General features: G+C 40.4%; 1 long non-coding RNA gene across 4 annotated transcripts in view; it reads left to right on the top strand.

Moving 5' to 3' along the window:
- The window catches only part of LOC106508464 (uncharacterized), a 315434-nt gene extending 298446 nt beyond the window's left edge, over positions 1-16988 (top strand). For 2 of the 4 annotated variants that reach the window (XR_002346881.2, XR_014813482.1), the window contains 5 exons: positions 1850-1993; positions 3789-3891; positions 5814-5921; positions 14147-14358; positions 16353-16988. This is a non-coding gene — a long non-coding RNA (uncharacterized LOC106508464). Of the gene's footprint in view, positions 1-1813; positions 1994-3788; positions 3892-5813; positions 5922-14146; positions 14359-16352 lie in introns of all 4 variants that reach the window. The other 2 variants (XR_014813481.1, XR_014813483.1) reach the window with 2 other exon arrangements.
- Positions 16989-19108: the final 2120 nt, after the last annotated feature.

Raw genomic sequence — 19108 nt, 5'->3', positions numbered from 1 at the left:
CAGCAGTCCTAGGAATATGGAATTTCCACTAGGTTTTGAGAATCATCCAAATAGCATCTGAGTGCCTATTGTGAGTTTTGTGGTACCAAAGAGGTTGAGACTTAAGTCTGAAAACCACTGATACGGTCTAACTCCTTCCTTTTGAAGATGAATAAGTTGGACTAGAAAATCAGAACCCTTGGCTAAGATTACAAATTTGGTATCAAGATAAGACTAGAGTACAAGTCTTCTGTCTGAACGTTTTATTCCAAAACCTTATCAGTCAGATCAGCACCATTATTGTGATTCTGATTATGAACTGCACAGGTAATTAAAAAGAAGTTGCTAGTTAACAGAAGAACAGAATCACAGGCTTGCTGATGAAAAATGAATGGCACTTTGCCTTGGTCTTAGAGAGGCAATAGGGAAAAGAGAGGACTGTGGCATAAAAAAAGGGCATATGCGCTGGCCAAACGGAGCCACCCAGTCTGCTTTAGCTAATGGTAGTCCTGCTGGAAAGTGAATTTAACATTACCAAATAGTCATGGTTTTTTCCCAAGAAAAGCTGGAAATGCAAATTTTACATGAAATCTCCCAATGTTCAAATGTTGCCAATTAATCCAAATATTTAAAAACATACCATTTGGGCCAACACTTCAACAGCCAAACAAAATATCCTTGTGAGCTGCTAATTTGTGGCTGCTCATAAAATAATCAATAACCTGGGAGTTCCCCTTGTGGTGCAGTGGCAATGACTCGGACGAGTATCCATGAGGACTCAGGCTTGATCCCTGGCCTTGCTCCGCGGCTTAAGAATCCAGCTTCACAACCTGGTGTGAGCTGTGGTATAGGGCAGTAGCTCCAGCTGTAATTTGATCCCTAGCCTGGGACCTTGCTTCCATCTGCTGTGGGTGTGGCCCTAAAAAAATATTAATAAATAAATAAATAAAAATAAATCAGTAACAACATAGGCTAAGTGATAAAATTTACCCAATTCCCACTATCAATTCATCCATCTTCTGTTTACCTATGTGATCAATACTTGAGTTTCTAATACTCAAGTATTTAAAAAACACAGTACTAGAGGTTGTGGGAAGCGCTGAGTGGGCCTGAGAACATGAGCAGCGTCGATCAGGTTTGGAATGGCTCTCAGGGGGAATCACATAAGATTTTTTTTTTCTCAGTCTGGCTGTGTATCAGAATCACATGGTTCTGGGCCCGTGGCAGTACTGACTCAGTTGTCCTGAAGAACCATCAGCAAGTGATAAGAGATAAATAAAATTGTTTTAAGCAGCAGCCCGTGTCAGATAACCTGACTTCCTAGGGAAGCCACTATGTCCAATATCCTGACTTCCTAGCAAGCCCAGGATAAAAGAATGGAAGTAGGCAGTTCCCGTTGTGGTTCAGTGGTAAGAAACCTGACTAGTATTTGTGAGGACGCGGACTCGATCCTTGGCCTCGCTCAGTGGGTTAAGGGTCTGGCAGTTGTCGTGAGCTGTGGTGTAGGTTGCAGATGCGGCTTTGATCTTGTATTGCTGTGGCTGTGGCGCAGGCTGGCACCTGTAGCTCCAATTTGACCCCTAGCCTGGGAACTTCCATATGCCTTGCGTGCAGCCCTAAAAAGACAAAAAAGAAGAAGAAAAAGAAGAGATGGGAAGTAAGTGTGGCAGTGGAGGAGAGTAGATAAGAGGCCCCATTGGACTTGAAGACTGGTGTCGCTGAGTTAATGGCCATTAGGTCTAGGCTGGGGTGGTGGTGACTGGCGGGTGGGTAGGCACGTGAGTCTTGAAACGGAAATTCCAAGTCTGTAAACATTGTGCTCGCTGTGTTTCAGGAGAAAGAGAAAACGCCGGTGTCTTAATCTTCCTAGGTCCCTACCAGACTGACCAGCCAATCTCGAGGAAATTGTTTGCTACACACCAATTGCCTCATTTTTTAAAGAAAGCTCCTGTGGCTGTAGAAGCAGTTTGGAACTTGCCGAAGCAGTGTGAAGCGTGAGAAGTGATGCCCAAGTGCGAGTGTTATGGTTTTCAAATCTGTCTTTTTGGTATTTTGAGTGCAAAAAGGAGTTTCTTGGAGAAGTCGTTCATAAATCCAATCAGAAATGTTCAATTTCTGCACACACGGATGGGCAGCTACAACAGGGAAAATGATTCTGTGATTCCACACATTTCTTTGACAAGCCACAAATGGGTTTTAGTGACCAGCTGCAGCTTGTGTGTTAAATTCAAATAAGTCATTCTTGGCACAGTTATTTTTTACATTAGAAAAAAAAAAATACCCTGCCTACCGTTACACATTGTAAAGGCGATAGATTATATCTCTTTGGAGAGGATATTGCATGCTAAGTGCGTAAGATGAAAATGTCAATGAATTCAGCAGTATGTTTCGCCTCTGATCGGGGGCAAACCCTCTGTGGATCTTTCGCTAGCAGGTCTGCTAAGACCTGCAGGGAATTTTCTTATCGCATAAACCACAGGAAATGTGAAATGGAGAGGATTGTTGACTACTTTCCAGATACTCAAACAAAAACGAGCTTTTAGAGCTTAGGTTGATCTGAAATTATTTCCCCCCCTGCAGGTCTGGAGCCAATAACAATAACACAGACAGACCGTCAATCTCCTCACTAAACTTCTGGTTTTCAGAAGGGAAATCTTCTAAGTCAAAGGATGTCCTCACATTAGATTGAATTCTTGGCTTGAAAGAACCAACGCAGCCATTAGTGTTGTGAGATCCATTTGACAAATACATCTTAAATTTATTTTATTTCTAGGCTTTTTCAAGTCCATGATTATGGAAATATAACCTAAGTGAGAAAAAAAAAAAAAAAAGGATATCCAGAGTGAGCAGAGGGAGAGATGTTTCAAGATGATTATAGTAGAATAATGGATACTATTATTACATAGGAGGTGGTTTGATGGAAAAAGATCCTTGGATGTTTGCATTTAGTCCCTGACTGAATCAACATAGAATTTCTACCGACCTAATTAATCTTAAATTAAGCATGCCTACTGTTTACTGTGATGACCTCACCCGACAGGCTGTTTGAGCGTCTGTTTTTCCTCATGGCGAAAAAGGTTCTCTTTTACTTCAAAAGTGAGTTTTCCTCCTCTTAAGTTCAGTTGTTTGGCCATTTCCATCCAACATAAACACTTCTCTCTCACCTTTAAGCTGTTTCAGGCTGAGTTGTGTCTTTAATGCCTGCACGGCTCTCTGTGCAGGCTTCTGACTTCAGCGGGAGCTATGAGTCTTGGAGGGCCTGATGTGACCCTGTGTTTGTGCTCAGTATATAAGTATTTATGTAATGTTTTCACTTCCTGACCCGCTCAGTATCATTTCTTTGGCAAAATATATTCACTTCCCTCACATTTTCCCCATCTGTTATATTCTTAGTCTGTCTATTACTTTGCTTACTTTTCTTTGATCCTTTTTGGTCTGGATATCATTTTCCAAGCACAGTGCATTGACACACATGCACACACGTAAACCAAAAAGATACACAGAGTTTGCTTTCCACTTTCCAAAGTGTGTACATCATCTAGCGTAGCACTTGGCTTTACATAGTCAGCGATGCAGACACATATCTCTATACTGACAAGATGAATTGATCTTCTGTTTTTCTAAATAGAGACAAAGGGTTCTCTACTTCTTAGTTTTATGAGAAAGAACTTACTACTATTGAGAACATATGGTCTGCGCTTCCTTCATTTTCCTTCTCTGAGTCTAACTCTGGGATATTTTTCTAGATGGAGAGGTTTTCAGGTTTTCCTGTGATGAATCAATATTTGTTTCCCTTTGTTCCTAAATAGTATATTTCGGAAGCATCGCTAGTGCACCATCCTGGAAGATGTTAACGTTCAAGAAAACATCAAACTGGGTATCAGGCGTCTGTGGATTCATTCTGGATTCCAGGTGGGTATTGGAGACACAACAAATGAAAAGCCCCATTTTAATATATTTGCCTGCTCTTGTTTTCTCACTTGACTTCCCAATCTAATTTCTTTGCTGCCAAGGGTTCTCACTCATAACACCATTTAAAATTTAAAAGCAATATATATTTAAATGCAAAACAATGTGCTTGTGTGGAGACTCTGCCACAGTGGAAAGTATGACAGTGGTTTTCATTTCAGAGAGTTCTGGATGAGCTCCTGAGTGGTAGAGCCAGAAGTAAGAAATGTTAGATTATTCCAAATGACTGGAAATAAAACAAATACTATTCCCTGTTGGATCACGGGGCTGTATCTTTCCACATTAGGGGGTTTTTGTTTTTCTCCATTTGCTCTTTGTCGTCTTCTCTTTGAGTGACCATGGTCGGTGTGAATAGCAGAGAAAGTAACTTACATCTTTTTTGGAGCAGCAGGAGAGGTTGTGTCACTTGTTTCCACACTTTGAGAAAACGAAGTCATTGTATGTGCAGGCCGTGTAGACTTTTTCCTCCAAAGTCTCCCTGTGGACTAAAAACACCCTCTGAAATATATCTGTTCTCTGGAATGATAATGTCATTCAAACGGGGAATTTTCTACTCAGCATCTTATCAATTCACTCAGGAACACCGCCATGGAGTGATCCATTCCATGGAACTTGCTGCTTGTACCACCTTCTGCCACAAAGGCTGACAGAGAGGCAAACATGTGAAAAGCTCAATCAAAATGGAAAATATTTTATGTCATGCAGTATGAATATTTACCGAGAATGTTTGTAAGAGTAGTTTTTAGAATGCATAAATAAGTTTATGTCTGGGGTCAACCGTCAAAAGTGTGCTCCCAGAGCAAATACCAGATTATTCTGGTAGTGAAATTGTGTACCTTTGAATGCATCTATTTCAAATGCTTTGGTCTTTCTCCTGCTTAATATGCCTTCAAAAATTAATATTCTCATCTGTCCTGTAAAAGCAGCACCAGTAGTTAAATAAAATAAATCCACTGGTCTGGCATGTATTTTTTCCCTTAGAAATTTCACAACTGAAATGTGTGTGGGCACATGTGTAGGTATGAACCCACCCAGCCTGGGAGTGCAGCCTACATTCTTGAAAAATTATGTATATGTGAGTAAATAGACATTAAATCATATTTAAAATGATTCATGGACATTCAGTGTAATATAACTCCTCTGGGTATTACTTTTAAGTGAAACCTACTTTAATAATGTAATTATTTACCCCCACAGATATACTGGATTTATAGATGGAATTTTTTTGAACACTGTATTTTCTAAAATTAGTTACAGCCATGTAGGAATATATACATATATTTTGTATTTTTAGGGCTGCACCCACAGCATATGGAAGTTCCTGGCTAGGGGTCGAATCAGAGCTCTAGCTGCCAGCCTACACCAAGCTCATGGCAATGCCAGATCCTTAACCCACTGAGTGAGATCAGGGATTGAACCCACATCCTTATGGATACTAGTCAGGTTCGTTACCACTGAGCCATGACAGAAACTCCTAGAAATACTGATAAACGTTGAAATTAGAAAACTGAAATGTGGCATAGAATATTTGACATGACTTTGTAGAATTATTTTGGCCACTTTCAGAGGCAGACATTAAAAGTAAGAACAAAGGAGTTCCCACCGTGGCACAGCAGAAACGAATCCAACTAGGAACCATTCGGTCGGCTGAAGATGAGACTTGGAATCTACATTGCTGTGGCTGTGGTGTAGGCTGGCAGCTGTAGCTCCAATTGGACCCCTAGCCTGGGAACCTCCGTGTGCCGAGGATGCGGCCCTAAAAAGAAAAAAATGAGAGCAGAGAGGAAGCCCAGATAACTGGGAAAGAACAGCAATGTGCTCACCTTTCTCCTTCTGTCTGTGACTCATGGCTTCTGTCTTTGTAGCATTGTCGGTGAAGAAGAGCATACGTTTGATATCGGTATATTTTTATGGGGGCAAGTGGCCTCCTCAGATAGCCGAGCAACATAAAGGAGCCGAGTGGGAAAAGAAAAGTAAGTCCTTGATCTGTGGCTGAAAGTGTTAGTATGGGTGCTAGTACTTCCTTGGAATCTTTATCTTTATGATCTGGAGGTTGGTTCTGTAGAAACTGGACATCGGCATGAATCACTGACACTATGGTGATGACCAGTTCTGGAAAGCCAGCTTCTCTCTACCACCTAAAAACATGAGCCCAAAGACTCAAATAGTAAACCTTAATTTCCACCCAGGACACTTTCAAGCTGTCTTTTTATGTTAAAAGTCAAATGCATTAACTGTATGAAAAATTACCAAAGAAAATCTTGACCCTTACCTCACACTATATAAAATTTAACTCAAGGGAGTCTCTGCTGTGGCACAGTGGGTTAAGGATCTGGCCTTGTCTCTGGCAGCTTGGGTTGCATCTGAGGTACAGGTTCGATCTCTGGCCCAGGGGGGTGGGCTAAGGATCTGTCATTTCTGCAGCTGTGGCTCTGATTCCATCCCTAGCCTAGAAACTCCCATATTGCATGGGTGTGGTTCAAAAAAAGCTTAACTCAGGGAGTTCCTATCATGGCTCAGTAGTAATGAACCCAACTAGTATTCCTCTGAATGCAGGTTCGAACCGTCTTGCTGTGCTGTGGTGTAGGCTGGCAGCTACAGCTCTGATTCAACCCCTAGCCTAGGAACCTCCATATGCTGCAGGTGTGGCCCTAAAAAGACGAAAACAAAAAACCAAAAAAGCCCCTCAAAATGCAGCATAGACCTAAATGTAAAAATTTTAGAAAAAAACCTAAGAGGAAATTTTAGAGACATGAGAGTTGGCAAAGATTTCTTTTTTTTTTTTTTGATTACGTAAATGAATGTATCACATCTGTAGTTGTATGATGATCATAACAATCCAATTTCACAGGATTTCCATCCCACAGCCCAAGCACATCCCCCCACCCCCCAAACTGTCTCCTCCAGAGACCATAAGTTTTTTAATGTCTGTGAGTCAGCATCTGTTCTGCATAGAAGATCCGTCTGTCCTTTTTTCAGATTCCGCATGTCAGTGAAAGCATTTGACGTTGGTGTCTCATTGTATGGCTGACTTCACTTAGCATGATAGTTTCTAGGTCCATCCATGTTGCTAAGAATGCTGGTATTTCATTCTTTTTAATGGCTGAGTAATATTCCATTGTGTATATGTACCACATCTTCTGGATCCACTCCTCTGTCGATGGACATTTAGGTTGTTTCCATGGCTTGGCTATTGCAAAGAGTGCTGCAGTGAACATCGGAGTACATGTGTCTTTGCGAGTCATGGTTTTTCTCTGGATAGATGCCCAGGAGTGGGATTGCTGGATCAAATGGGAGTTCTATGTTTAGTTTTCTGAGGACTCTCCATACTGCTTTCCACAGTGGTTGCACCAGTTTACAATCCCACCAACAGTGTCATAGGGTTCCTTTTTCTGTACTCCCTCTCTAGCACTTATTGTTTGTAGACTTTTGGATGATGGCCATTCTGGCTGGTGTAAGGTGGTACCTCATTGTGGTTTTGATATGCATGTCTCTACTAATGAGTGACGTTGAACATCTTTTCATGTGTTTTTTGGCCATTTGTATGTCTTCTTTGGAGGACTGTTTAGATCTTCTACCCATTTTTGGATGGGGTTGTTTGTTTTTTTGGTATGGAGCTGCAGAAGGTGTTTATAAATTTTGGAGATTAATCCCTTGTCCGTTGATTCACTTGCAAAGATTTTCTCCCATTCTGTGGGTTGTCTTTTCATTTTGTTGAGGGTTTCCTTTGCTGTGCAGAAACTTTGAAGTTTGATTAGGTCCCATTTGTTTATTTTTCTTTTTATTGTCAATACTCTAAGAGGTGGATCTGAGAAGATGTTGCTGTCGTTTATGTCAGAGAGGGTTTGGCCTGTGTTTTCCTCTAAGAGTTTTATAGTGTCTGGTCTCATATCTAGGTCTTTAATCCATTTTGAGTTTATTTTTGTGTATGGTGTTAGGGAGTGTTCTCATTTCATTCTTTTCCATGTGGCTGTCCAGTTTTCCCGGCACTATTTATTGAACGAGCTGTCCTTTCTCCATTGTATATCCTTGCCTCCTTTGTCATAGATGAGTTGGCTGTAGGTGCGTGGGTTTAATTCTGGACTTTCTATCCTGTTCCATTGATCTATATTTCTTTGTGCCAGGACCATGTGGTTTTGATGATTGTTGCTTTGAAGTATAGTCTAAATTTCGGGAGCCGGATTCCTCCAGCTCCATTTTTCTTTTTCAGGATGTCTTTGGCTATTCTGGGTCTTTTGTGCTTCCAAACAAACTTTAAAATATTTTGTTCAAGTTCTGTGAAAAACTTGATAGGAATTGATAATTTGATAGGGATTGCATTGAATCTGTAGATTGCCTTAGGTAATATATTCATTTTGATACTATTAACTCTTCCAATCCATGAGCATGGTATATCTTTCCATCTATTTGTGTCATCTTTGATTTCTTTCATCAGTGTCTTATAGTTTTCAGAATACAAGTCTTTTGTCTCTTTAGGTAGGTTTACTCCTAGGTATTTTATTCTTTTGGATGTGATGGTAAACGGGATTGCTTCCCTAATTTCTCTTTCTGCTCTTTCATTGTTAGTGTATAGAAATGCCATCGATTTCTGTGTATTCATTTTATATCCTGCAACTTTGCCAAATTCATGGATGAGCTCTAACAGTTTTTTGGTAGAGTCTTTAGGATTCTCTAGGTCTAGTATCATGTCTTCTGCAAATAGCAATAGTTTTACTTTTTCCTTTCCAATTTGGATTCCTTTTATTTCTTTTTCTTCTCTGATTGCTGTGGCTAGGACTTCCAAAACTATGTTGAAGAGTAGTGGCGAGTGGACATCCTTTTCTTGTTCCTGATCTCAGCAGGAATTATTTCAGCTTTTCACCATTGAGAATGGTGTTAGCTTTGGGTTTGTCATATATGGCCTTTATCATGTTGAGGTAGGTTCCCATTATGCCCACTTTCTGAAGGGTTTTTATCAGAAATGGGTGTTGCATTTTGTTAAAGGCTTTTTCCACGTCTATTGAGAGGATCATATGGTTTTTATTCTCCAGTTTGTTAATGTGGTGTATCACACTGATTGATTTGTGGATATGGAAGAACCCTAGCATCCCTGGGATAAATCCCACTTGATCATGATGTACAATCCTTTTAATGTATTGTTGGATTCAGTTTGCTAGGATTTTGTTGAGGATTTTTACATTGATGTTCATCAGTGAAATTGGACTGTAGTTTTCTTTTTTTGTGGTATCTTTGGTTTTGGTATCAGGGTGATCGTGGCCTCATAGAATGAGTTTGGGAGTATCCCTTCCTCTGCAATTTTTTGGAATAGTTTCAGAAGGAGAGGTGTCAGCTCTTCTCTAAATGTTTGATAAAATGCACCTGTGAAGCCATCTGGTCCTGGACTTTTGTTTGTTGGAAGTTTTTTAATCACAGTTTCAATATTAGTTCTTGTGACTGGTCCATTCATCTTTTCTATTTCATCTTGGTTTAGTCTTGGAAGACTGTAGTTTTCTAAGAATTTGTTCATTTCTTCTAGGTTTTCCATTTCCTTGGCATATAGTTGCCTATAATAGTCTCTTATGATCCTTTGTATTTCTGTGATGTCTGTTGTTTCTTCTCCTTTGTCATTTCTAATTTTATTGATTTGAGTCCTCTCTCTTTTTTTCTTGAAAAGTCTGGCTAAGGGTTTATCAAAGAAGAACCAGCTTTTCGTTTCATTGATCTTTTCTATGGTTTTCTTTGTTTCTACTTCATTGCTTTCTGCTCTGATCTTTATAATTTCTTTCCTTCTGCTAACTTTAGGTCTTGTCTGTTCTTCTCTCTTGAGCTGCTTTAGATGTAAAGTTAGCTTGTTTATTTGAGCTTTTTCTTGTTTCCTGAGGTGGGCTTGTATTGCTATAAGCTTTCCTCTTAGAATGGCTTTTGGTGCATTCCATAGGTTTTGGAGTGTCATATCTTCGTTGTCATTTGCTTCTAGGTTTTTTCTAATTTCCTCTTTGATTTCTTCAGTGATCCATTGGTTGTTTAGTAGCATATTGTTGAGTCTCCATGTGTTTGTGTTTTTTGCAGTTTTTTTCTTGTTGTTGATTTCCAGTCGTATGGCATTGTGGTTGGAAAAGATGCTTGATGTGATTTCAGTTTTCTTAAAGTTACTGAGGTTGGATTTGTAGCCCAGGATATAATCAATCTTAGAGAATGTTCCATGTGCACTTGAGAATAATGTGTATTCTGTTACTTTTGGATGAAATGTCCTATAAATATCTACTAATCCATCTGGTTTAATGCTTCATTCAGGGCTGTGTTTCCTTATGGATTTTCTGTCTGGATGATCTGTCCTTGGCTGCAAGTGGGGTGTTCATGTCCCCCACTATGATTGTGTTATTGTTGATTTGTCCTTTTAAGGTTGTTAGCAGTTGCCTTATATATTGTGGTGAACCTATGTTGGGTGCGTAGATATTTAAAATTGTTCTATCTTCTTCTTGGATTGATCCTTTGATCATAATGTAATGACCTTCTTTGTCCCTTAAAATATTCTTCATTTTAAAGTCTATTTTGTCTGTTATGAGTATTGCTACTCCAGCTTTCTTTTGATCCCAGTTTGCATGAAATATTTTCTTCCATCCTCTCACTTTTGATTTGTATGTGTCTCTAGAAGTGAAGTGGGTCTCTTGAAGACAGCATATATATGGATCTTGTTTTTGTATCCATTCAGCCAGTCTGTGTCTTTTGGTTGGGGTGTTTAGTCCATTAACATTTAAGGTAATTATTGATATGTATGTTCTCATTGCCATTTTATTAATTGCTTTGGATTTGTTTTTGTTGCTCTTTTTTCTTCCCTTCTTCTCTTGTTCTCTCCTCTTCTGGTTTGATGACTATCTTTAATGTTGTATTTGAATTGATTTTTTTTTGTTTGTGTATCAATTGTAGATTTTTGGTTTGCAGTTATTCTGAAGTTTTGATCTAAGAGTCTATATGTATATGAGATTGTTTTAAGTTGTTGTTCTCTTAACTGCAAGTTCATCTCCAGTGTCCTGCATTTGGACCCACCTCTTCTCATGATTTCTGATTTTGATGGTATAATTGTGCATGGATGATTTCATATCTTTACTGTATATACACCTTAACTGGTGAGCCTTGTCATTTGTGGAATTTTTGTTTCCTGTTGCTGTCTTTTCTTTTCTGCCTAGAGAAGTTCCTTTAGTATTTGTTGTAAGGCTGGTTTAGTATTGCTGAATTCTCTCAACTTTTGCTTATCTGTGAAGGTTTTGATTTCTCCTTCAAACCTGAATGAGAGCCTTGCTGGGTAAAGTCATCTTGGTTGGAGGTTTTTTCCTTTCATCACATTAAGTATATTATGCCACTCCCTTCTGGCCTACAGAGTTTCTGCTGAAAAATCTGCTGATAACTTTATTGGGGTTCCCTTGTATGTTATTTTTTTCTTTTCCCTAGCTGCTTTCAAGATTTTCTCTTTGTCTTTAATTTTGGTTAGTTTGATTCCTATGTGTCTCGGTGTATTCCTCCTTAGGTTTATTTTATATGGTACTCGTTGTGCTTCCTGGATTTGAGTGAGTGGTTCCTTTCCCATGTTAGGGGGGTTTTCAGCTATTATCTCTTGGAATATTTTTTCTGTCCCCTTCTCTCTCTCTTCTCCTTCTGGAACCCCTATAATATGGATGTTGGTGCATTTCACATTGTCCCAGAGTTCTCTGAGACTCTCTTCATTTGTTTTCAATCTTTTTTCTCTTTTCTGTTCCGCATTTGTAGTTTCCACTACCGAGGCAGAGGAATGGTTATTCATTCTTCTGCCTCCTGTATTCTGCTGTTAGCTGCTTCTAGTGAATTTTTTATTTCAGTTATTGTATTTTGCATCTCTTCTTGTTTAAGTTTTATATCTTGTATCTCTTTGCTCAGTGTTTCCTCTAAGTTATCCATCTTTGTCTCCAGTTTATCTCCAATGTCTTGCATCATCTTCAGCATCAACAGTCTGAAGTCTTTTTCCTGGAGGCTGAGAATCTTCTCATTGCATAGCTGATTTTCTGGGGTTTTTCCTTTCTCCCTCATCTGAGTTATAGTTCTCTGTCTTTTCATTTTTATAGGTTTTTGTGTGGCGACCTTTTTATAGATAATAGAGTTGTAGCCTCTCTTGCTTCTGGTGTCTGCCCCCCTTGTGGTGAAGTTGGTATGGGGGCTTGCTGTAGGCTTCCTGATAAGAGGAGCTGATGCCTGCCCACTGGTAGGTGGAGCTGATTCTAATTCCTCTGTTGGGTGGGGCTTTGTCTCTCAATGGGATTAGAGGTGGCTGTGTGCCTGAGGGGTCTTTGGGCAGCCTGTTTACTGATCCCACCTGGATTGTTGTTTGCCATGGGGCTTCTTATCACTGACTGATGGGTGGGGCCAGATTTTCCCAAAATGGCCCCCTCCAGAAAAAGACAGCTACTGAATATTCCCAAGAGCTTTGCTTCCAATGTCCTTCCCTCATAACAAGCCACATTCACCCCTGTTTTCCCAGGATGTCCTCCAAGAAGTGCAGTCAGGTTTGACCCAGATTCCTATGGAGACATTGCTTTGCCGTGGGACCCAGTGCACGTGAAAGTCTGTGTATGCCTTTTAAGAATGGGGTCTCTGGAGTTCCTGTAGTGGTGCAGTGGTTAATGAATCCAACTAGGACCATGAGGTTGCAGATTCGATCCCTGGCCTTGCTCAGTGGGTTAAGGATCCAGCATTGCCATGAGCTGTGGTGTAGTTTGCAGACGTGGCTCGGATCCCGCATTGCTGTGGCTCTGGCATAGGCCAGTGGCTATGGCTCCAATTAGACCCCAGCCTGGGAATCTCCATATGCCTCAGAAGCGGCCCTAGAAAAGGCAAAAAGCCAAAACAAAAAAGAAAAAAAAAAAGAATGGGGTCTCTATTTCCCCCGGTGCCGTGGAGCTCCTGCACACAAGCGCCACTGGCCTTCAATGCCAGATGCTCCACTCTTTCCCCCAGTGCCAGATCCCCATACATGGGAGTTTGATGTGGGCTCAGAACTCTCGCTCCTGTAGGTGAGTCTCTGTGAACCAGTTAGTTTCCAGTCTGTGGGGCTTCCCAGCCGGGAGGTAGGGAGTTGTTTATATCATGTAATCGCCCCTCCCACCTCTTGATGTGGCCTCCTCTGTCTTCTGGAGTAGGGGATCTTTTTTAAGGTTTCCGGTCCATTGGGTGGAAGATTGCTCAGCCTTTAGTTGTGAATTTTGTTGTTTTTAGGAGAGAAGTTGAGCTCCAGTCCTTCTATTCTGCCATCTTAAGCCCATCTCCTCAAGATTTCTTAAATATGATACAAAAAGCAGGAAGACAACTGCACTGCAACAAAGTAGAAATGAGATAAATTAAAAGTCAGGATACTCTCAGGGCTCAATAATCAGGGAGACAAGATGATGACCGTGGTCTGAAGAGGTCAGTCAACCTCTTCACGAGTCATCCAGGGCTTTCTAAGAGGGTCCATTAACACAGTAGCTGTTGAGGGCGGTGTTGGAAATTACGCATGGGCTCTCACCGAGGCAGATCTGGCTCCTCTGTTCTTCCAAAGGCTGATGTCCCAACAGCCAGAGCAATAGTGAGCCATACGCTACTGCACCTGAGGGGACCATGCAAGGCAGGTTGATTATAGTGGGTCACTTCCTTCACGGACGAGGCAGGGTGTGGTCCTCACTAAAACAAATTTTCTGAATGTGGATTTGCCTTCTATGCCCCCAGTGCTTCTATCAGGACCATAATCCACAAACTAACGAAATGCCTTACTTACCAACATGATATCTCACACTGTATCTTTTCCATCCAAAGTGTTTAAAAATGTGTTAAGGTATTATGTCAGGGACTTAGCACTCAAATGGTTCAGATTAAAAAAATCCCTGTAAACAGTACACTGTACTTGGAACTGTTCTTTGAGATAGTACCAAATTTTCTTAAAAAACAAAGTCATTCCCCTGGGAAGAATAGAAAACATATGTATATACACCCAAATATATCTTATATACACCTATAGTGTATAATACATGCAATATAAACTTTCATGTTCTATAAACAGATTCTTAGGTCCTTACCTTCAGAAATCCTAATTCATTCATTTTTACCTATTTTAGTAATTTATTGCCGTTTGCACTAAGCTCCCAGGTAATGCAGCTATACAATTTGAGAACCATCTAGAAATCATTTAATCTATCCCCATTCCTCCATTTTACAGAAGAGGAAAGAGAATCCTAAAGAAGTGATGCCATTTGTTCAAGGAACCAGCGTACTGATGGAGCCAGTATATTGTTGTTGACACCTAAATCTTGTCAATTGCTGGCAAACAGACAGACAAACAGATGAACAAATAAATCAAGTATTTACCACTTTATAGAAAGGAAACCGAGGCTTACCATGAGTAAAAAGTTGCCGAAAGTCATACAGCAGGTAAGAGACAAAGCAGAACTTAAATCCAGGGCTGTCTGATTTCCAAACATGAGCTCTCACACCATGGCTTGCCTAATAGATAGTGAGTGGCCATAAATATTTTTGAATTAATGAGCATTGATTGAAGCTTGGGTGTAAGGTCATAAATACTCTTTTCTGTGAGCTTGCAAGTCATCAGAAAAGAGTGACAGTTTGGTTTAAACATGCCAAATAATGGCTTAATTATTTCCTTCTCTTTCTCTTGGTATCAAAATGCCTTTATGTGTGGGGCACCCCTTAAGTATTAGATGCTAAAGAGTGCAGATGACTTTGTCTAAGTCTTCAGTTCTTTCAGTGATAAAGAGTATTATTACGCTTCTTTTTTTTGGCAGTGCTTGCAGCAAATGGAAGTTCCCAGGCCAGGGACAGAACCTGTGCCACAGCAGTGACAACGCCGAATCCTTAACCACTAAGCGAGCAGGGAATTCCTATTCTGATTTTCAAAAGTCTTGATTCAATTTTTCGAAAAACTGGCAGAGATGTAGAAAAATCAGCAGGAAGACTACTGTAAGGAAACTGAGATGGGACTTTCCACAACTTAAGGATGTGGACATAGAGGTGGATGAAGGTGACAACCACAGGTCAGAGAGAAATGCTTCATATCTCTTTAATCCTTTTCTGTAAGAACGGCGTCGTATCAAAAATTATAATTATGAACATGAGACTATGCTTTCAGCTTTACACCTGAAAGAATCATATATTTGTTTTATATATATATATATATATATATATATATATATGAAGCAATAAGCATTAAAAAATTAATATGCATTAGGGAGTTCTTTTGTGGTGCAGCTGGCTAAGGATCTGGTGCTGTCACTCACATTGCTGTGGAGGTGCAGGTTTAATCCCTGGCCTGGATCCACGGGTTAAAGGATCTGGCATTTCCACTGCCGTGGTGTAGGTCACAGGTGAAACTTGGATTCAGTCCCGGGTGCTGGAACTTCCATATGCCACAGACTCAGCCATAAAAACAGGGTAGTACTAAGGACTAAAGAATGTACTTTAGTGTACATAATACACTACACAGAAGGATAGAGCTAAGGTTATAGAAGATTAGATGGAGAATAATTCTCACTAAAAGAAGAGCTGTGTAGTCTACCATTAGTGACTGGATGAAGCTGCAACTCAATTTGGAGTTAGGTGTATGGGGTTTCATCCATAATCAAGATTTGCTGGGTGCCCGGCAGTATACTCTAAAAAAGAAAGCATAATTGGGAGAAGCCCATCATGGCGCAGCAGAAACGAATCCAACTAGGAACCATGAGGTTGCAGGTTCCATCCCTGGCCTCGCTCAGTGGGTTAAGGACCCGGCGTTGCCGTGAGCTGTGGTGTAGGTCTCAGATGCAGCTTGGATCTGACATTGCTGTGGCTGTTGGCATAGGCCAGCAGCAACAGCTCTGATTAGACCCCTAGCCTGGGAACTTTCATGTGCTGTGGGTGCGGCCCTCAAAAGACAAGACCAAAAAAAAAAAAAAAAAAAAGCATAATTGAAGCTGTATGAAAATGCAGGCAAGCTAGTGCCATGTAGATCAATAAGACTAATCAGGAGTTCCCGTCGTGGCGCAGTGGTTAACGAATCCAACTAGGAACCATGAGGTTGCGGGTTCGGTCCCTGCCCTTGCTCAGTGGGTTAACGATCCGGCGTTGCCGTGAGCTGTGGTGTAGGTTGCAGACGCGGCTCGGATCCAGCGTTGCTGTGGCTCTGGCGTAGGCTGGTGGCTACAGCTCCGATTCAACCCCTAGCCTGGGAATCTCCATATGCCGCGGGAGCGGCCCAAGAAATAGCAACAACAACAACAACAACAAAAAGACAAAAGCCAAAAAAAAAAAAAAAGAAAAAGTCAATGGAAGATTGTTTTTGCATTTGTTATCACTAAAGATATTGCTCATAGTATTTCGTCCGTATGTTAAATATCTGTTAGTATGAGGATCATTTTCCAATTCTCTTTAAGGACTGCAAGAGCTTCCACTCAGACACCAAAACGAATGATTGTGAAAGTATGGAATATTCATGCAATGGAATACCACTCGGCAGTATAAAGGAACAAACTGCTGATAAACACAACCCTGTGGGTTAATCTCCAAAACATTAGACTGAAAGAAAGAATCCAAAAGAAGTCTGTAAAAGAGTACTTACGGCATGATTCCATTTATACGAAGCTCAGGAACAAGCAAATCCGTGTTGAAAGCAATCAGAGCGGCAGTGAGGAGTCGAACTGGAAGGAGGCCGAGGAACATTTTTCGAGGTGATGGTTGTTTTCTCTGTCTTGACAGGGATGTTGTGTTATGTTGATATGTGCACTTGCCAAATTGCGTGTAATTATAACACTTAAGATCAGTGTTGTCCACTGTATCTATGTTATGCCTTAAAATCAAAGTTATTAAGAGAAAAAACGTGTGGTTATTTTCCTTTTTGCCTTTACTTCCAGCAGCATTTTAAGTATAACCAATTAACCAATAATAACTTCAAATTGTTTCTTTTTCCACATGACATGTAGAATCAGATTATCCTTCTCCAAATCAATCCTGAGGGTGTTTTAATTGGAATTACATCTCATTTAACCATTAAAAAAACCTGAGAAGAAGCTTTCCATTTTGTCTTCTTTCATCATCTGAATTTTTCTTCATACAACTTTTGTAGATACTTTGTTAAGACAATTTCTTCGTGCTTTGTTGCTCATGTTAGACAGCAGTCTGTTTATTTTGGGGAAAACTTCAATGATATTATTTTACACTGGGTTAATCCCATCTATGTCATTTTTTTTTTTTTTTTATTGGCCATGCTGCATGTGGAACTTCTTGGGTCAGGGACTAAACCCGAGCCACTGCAGTGACAACACCAGATCCTTAACCCACCCGCACCACCAGGGAACCTATCCTATGTCCTTCTTTTGACAAGCCTACACAGATACTGTCTGAAAGGTTCGTCAATCCAAATTGTCTATGGATTTTGTATCTTTTCCCATGGATTATGGGAAATTTGTATTTTGTGTGAAATACCTCTTTTTCCATGATTCACGGCATCTTTTTTTTTGATAGCAGATATGAATATAATTTTATTAAATATAAATGGATAAGCATCCAAATAAAAGGCTAAGATTTTCATACAAGGAAAGCACATAATCTGAAAATCCATATGGCATCTTGTTTTTAAACAGCCATTTTAACTGTTCTCTCTTAATATATTTAAGCTATATACCAACTATCTATGTGGCTTCCATATTTTTTTCCTCCAATGTGCCATCAATAAATTCTTTCGAAATCAGGAGTTCCTATCATGACCTAGTGGTTAATGAACCCAACTAGCATCCATGAGGACATGGGTTCGATCCCTGGCCTTGCTCAGTGGGTTGGGGATCCAGCATTGTTGTGAGCTCTCATGTAGGTTGCAGATGTGGCTTGGATCCTGTGTGGCTATGGCTGTGGTGCAGGCCGGCAGCTGTCACTCGGATTCAACCCCCAGCCTGGGAATTTCCATATGCCGCAAGTTCAGCCCTAAAAAGAAAAAAAAAAGAAAAAAAAAAGAAAGAAAGAAAATCTTTTTCTTCTTTATCAAACTTAATTTCTTGGTATATAAACATAAAATGAGTCTAAAATTTTTTTAATTGAAGCAGGTTAAAAAAAAACAAACCAAACTGTGTATGCTTAATACGTACATTTCAAGATGCTTGGAAAGAGCACACAGGGAAAGGACAGCAAGAACCATCGCAGATCTTACAGCTGCCTCCCTGCGAAAGACCCCCCATAAAAATAAGACAGAAGAGTGCTGTTTGCCTTAAGATAATCCTTCCCATTCATAAAAAATGACATGATTATAAAAATCATACATTGTATCTACGGGCACGATGGGCATCCTGAAAAGGGCCAGGTATTTACTACAGCTCTCAATCAGCCGCTGTTAGTCGTGGAGACATGAATGCACTTTCATTTTCCTAAGGCCCCAGCCTTTTATATGACATCTTCTTTCGTATTTGGTCTTGATTTAACTTTACTACATGTTCCTGATACCCTTATGCCACTAGCGCTCATGTTAAACAAGCATGAACATAATATATTTATAGGATGGAGTAGGACGCAGGGCACGCGTGTAGCATAGGTGCCCGTGGATGCTCGAGGACTAGCAGGAAGTGTAAGAGGGATGGAGGGAGCTGGTTCAAGAGCATCAGAAGAAAAATACGAGAGCTCATCTGGAGAGGAAGGGAGAATGAAGGAAGGTATAAAGTGTTTAGAGAGCTTCACTGATGCTAAGACCGTAATAGTTTTTTTTTTTTTTAAAGAGAAAGACTGATACAGGTGAGATCACTTAGCCTTTTTGTTATTTGAGTTATTGTGTCTACCTAACGGAATTTTAAACCTAATGTAGCGTTTTGGTAAAGATTGATTAGACAATAGGTTAATTCTACAAGGGGATTAAGCCATTCCCCTTAGGGAGGCAGGCCGTTTGGAGAGATGTGCTGTTTCTTTCAGACCCTCAGAGTGCCATTTAATCCAGCTGTTCAAACACGAAGCCGTTTAGAGTGCTTTCTACCACTCAGAAGAAAATTCTAGATAATGTGGATAATCAGCACTAATGACACGTCCGGCGTGACAGGGGATCGAGACGGAGGTAGAGATTGCTCAGGGCCAGAAGCAGGCCTGTGCACGCAGGGAATGAGTTCCATCGTGGGGCCGAGAAGCAGTTTTAGGAGGCGATTGCTCTCTAAAGAAC

This window comes from Sus scrofa, chromosome 8 (genome assembly GCF_054392235.1).
Source record: "Sus scrofa isolate SSC_HxYL_T2T_F1_AM1 chromosome 8, Sscrofa_HxYL_maternal_Yorkshire_Landrace_v2.0, whole genome shotgun sequence".
Classification (NCBI taxonomy): Eukaryota; Metazoa; Chordata; class Mammalia; order Artiodactyla; family Suidae; genus Sus; species Sus scrofa.
This window is presented reverse-complemented; position numbering and strand designations above follow the sequence as displayed.